Raw genomic sequence first — 4,160 nt, forward strand, 5'->3', positions numbered from 1 at the left:
TTAAAAAAAAAAAAAGAGTCTGCCTTGTGGTCAGGTCATGAGGATTGAGCCCCACATTGGGCTCCCTGCTCAGCTTCCATATTGTAATATTCATTGTGTCTCTTTGCTCTTTTCCAGTCTGTAATTGTCCTTTAGTATTTGAATTTCATGATCTTGACGCCTTTTTCTAAAGATTTTATTTATTTGAGAGAGTCAGAGCACACAGTCATGGAGAAGGGGCAGAGGCAGAGGGAAAAGCAGGCTCCCTACTGAGTGGGAGCCCGATGCGGGGCTCAATCCCAGGACCTTGAGATCATGACCTAAGCCAAAGTCAGATGCTTAGCAAACTGAGCCACCCAGGCACCCCAATCTTAACACTTTTGTTGAGTACAAGCCAGTTATTTTGTGGACTAGCTCTCAATTACATCAAATCATTTTTAGAGAAATCCGAATCATACGGGTCAGTAACGTGGTACCTTCATTTTGCATCTAGGTCAGGCCCATATGTTTTACCACTCACCGCTACTTAAATAATACCTGTTTTGTTTTGGTTTGGTTATTGATTGACCACTCCCTAAATGATCGGAGTCAATTTTATCATCCCTCATTTGCCAGAATTAGACAGCCCTGTCTTCCAGCGTGTCTGGAGAATCAGCCTGTGATGCCTTCTCTGTAATGAGAAGCACTGTTGGGATGAATGATGTGAAACTGATGGATGTGTGAGTTGTGAGTCTGTGCTATTATCCGGCCCGGGTTAATGAGGACGGAGGACTGTGATGACGCAGAGCAACTGGACATAGTGGTACAGTCAAAAGCCATGAAAAGACAATGTGTTTGTTACATGCAAAGCTGTGGAAACACAAACCATCAGAGAGCCAGGCAATGTTAACTCAAGCCAGTCATATCCCAAGGCACCAGAACCCTCAAGTTCTGGGAGATGTTGGGCATGGCAGATATCACAGAACATGCCAAGGGCACCTGGGTGGCTCAGTCGGTTAAGTGTCTGCCTTTGGCTCAGGTCATGGTCCCAGGGTCCTGGGATCGAGCCCCATGTCGGGCTCTCTGCTCAGCGAGAAGTCTACTTCTCCCTCTGCCTCTCTCTCTCTGTCACTCTTTGTCTCAAATAAATAAAATATTTTAAAAAATATAAATAAATAAAAATGTAAAAATAAAAGCACTCGAAAACAATGGGTATCTCTTACATTCTCATTACATTATTTGAGATCTGATATGTACCCTCTTGGAGGGGTGGTGCCCCATGAAACCCACATTTCCATCTGTCGTGTTGAGATATCGAACAGATTTCCTGGCTTACGTGGTTGAGGAAGCTGAATGGGCCAGTCAGAGCTCCTGATCCCAATGGTGGTGGTAGAGCATAGAAGGGGTCAGTGCAGAGAGCTGATGCCTTGGTAAAAATACCATAGACTGGGTGGCTTATAAACAGCAGAAATTCATTTTTCACAGGTCTGGAGCTGGGAAGTCAAAGATCCGGGCACTGGCAGATTTGGTATCTAGGGAGAGCCTGTCCAGGTCACAGAGAGCCATCTTTTTTTCTGTCCTCACAGGGCCAAATGGACAAGCTAGTTCCTCGGGGTCTCTTTTATAAAGGCACTGATCCCAATTACAAGGGTTCTGCCCTCAAGCCCTCATCATCTCCCAAAGGCCCAGCCTCCAAATACCATCACCTTGGAGATGAGGATTTCAACATTAGAATTTCGAAGGGACACACACATTCAGACCATAGCTGCTGGCTTGCAGGGAATCCAAGAACCAAAATGATTCCTGGAGCCTCCCCGCCCCCCCACCCCCCAGCTCAGAAGGAAAGCGTTGGAATATATCTTCTACATATTTAATGAGGTGGAAAACCCAGAAGAATCCCAAAGGGTACAGGCATCCTGAGGCCTCGGCAGCCACACCAGACTTGACGTTTCCTCCTTCTTGGGCCCAGGCGTGTGCCTCCCAGGCCCCACGTACTTTCTCCTGAGGTACGTTCCTCAGGTCAAGGAGCATGAGGCAGGAGGCCCGGCCGCCGCTCAGGGTAGACCAAACACGAATTCCTCCTAATTGATACATGCTCTCTCTGCTTTCTAGAACTACTAGGACCAAGATCCTCCTCCCCACCTGTGGCCTTCCCCGCTCAGTTTTCCTGAGAGTTACTAGACTCGTGCACACGAGACGGTCCAGCCCCAGGCTGCCTAGCTCCCTCTTGACTCATCTTTTACTTCATTTCTGCCATGGCCCAAACCCACAGCATCCTCGCCCTCTCTTAAACCCTGAGGGTCAGAGGTGTTGACGGACCCCGTTGTTCTGTGTGGCCACCTTGGCGGGTTTCAGGCAACTCCCTCAACTCCTTCTGTCTTTGATCAGAGACCACACACGTTCTCCCTTGGACTCAGAGAGCAAAGGCAGACACAGATGGGATTTCATAGTTTTCTTGCCTCTCTGTGGACTGCTGGGACCCCCTATATGTTACCTCAGACAGGCCTGGAAACAGTAGTAAGAACAGCCAATATTTCCCTGTCTCTTTGCAGCCCCTTTAAGAGTGGAGGGGACCCCAGTTTTCATTCAGTTGCTAGTCCCAACAGAGCCTCTATCTCTTGTGCTATGCAAGAGGCTGGGCAGCCTTCCACCTTGGATTACCAGTGTCACCACTGCTCTCCTTTTCCCTCCCGTGGCCAGTCTTGAATTGCGTCCTTGTTACCATGCTGGGTCCCTTGAAGGCCTCCCTAGTTCTGATAATGGTCACTAACAGCCACGGGGCAGATGTTTGGTGAAAATTTCCTCAAGAGATGGCTTCCCATCTGGCGTTGCTGCTGCCCCCAAAGGTACTCTAGATGGGGCTCTTCTCAATCCTTGGGAAGGACTATGAGTCTGTGGCCAAACATTTGCCAACCTGGGGCTGATTAACCTTTCCCCTTCCACTCTCAAGAACCCAGAATAGGCCTAGGTCCACTCTCTCTCACTTTAACAACAGTGAATAACAACACTCTCTCACTTAACAAAAAAAAAAAAAAAAAAAAAAAAAACTTTTTAAAAAAAGATTTATTTATTTATTGGGGTGGGGGGAGAAGGGGCAGAGGGAGAGTCTTAAGCAGACTCTGTACTGAGCACAGAGCCCAGCGTGGGGCTCAATCTCACGACTCTGAGATCAGGACCTGAGTAGAAACCAAAGGTCAGATGCTTAACAGACTGCACCACCCAGGTGCCTCCCAAAGAGTCATTTTCCAGAGACATCCAGGTGGTGGAATGGGCTCATTGTTCTTACATCTGATTCTTAGTCCACCCCCACACTCCAGCACCCCAGGCCACACAACTGTCCTTTTCCTACATCTACTTAGAGTCTGAGCAAATTGGGTGTGGGTCTCACTGGGCTCCCGGGTCTTTGTGAACCTGCCTGCTTGCTCTAGAGAGGGAAATAACAGATCGCAGGCTCCCTGCAGAATGAAAGACATGCTCAGTGGGTAGCTTCCCTACAAGACACCCGTTGCTTCCTCCCTGATACTCCATGGGGACATTTTAATGATCTCTGGTGTTTTCTTGGATTTTTACCTATTGCAAGATAGCCCCTGGGTGTCCAAGTGGAGGCAGGAGTGGTGTGGCAGGATACCCCACATGCACGGGGGCCACGGTCTTATCAGCGCCGCCCTCACAGACAGGCAAGAACACGAGTGGTGTGTGCAAGACTCGACTTTCGTCCTTACGTATGCTGTCTGGGTCTCTCAATGAAGAGGAAGGTACCAGATCTAGGGGTGCCCTGCCCAGTGTGTTAATGAGGTACTTCTCTCTGCTGCCTCACCACCTTCAGACTCCCATGAGATAGGTGGCTCCTCAGAGCATCTCTCTACAAAGGGATCTGTTCTCCCGTCCATTTACATGCCCCGCCAGCTTGCTGAAAGCTATCTTCTTGACCGGTGAGCACACATAATTTTTCCCTTGAAAGCAAAATTGGTGGTGCGTTCCTCCCAGACAAGTGCGTGCTCTTTTACCTTCCAAAGTCTTCCACCCTTTCCATGGATCCCCACTTGGATCTTTCTGTCAGATGGAAAGGAACAAGATCTGCTCAGTCACATGACGAGGTAAGTGACTGATGGGGGTTCAAATGGGAAATCTATCTGAGGGAAGGTGCCAGATGTCACCAATGTGCACAGCTGTGGATTCCAGCCATGCTCCACGGGCCCGTG

Source organism: Mustela lutreola, chromosome X (assembly GCF_030435805.1).
Source record: "Mustela lutreola isolate mMusLut2 chromosome X, mMusLut2.pri, whole genome shotgun sequence".
NCBI classification, from domain to species: Eukaryota; Metazoa; Chordata; class Mammalia; order Carnivora; family Mustelidae; genus Mustela; species Mustela lutreola.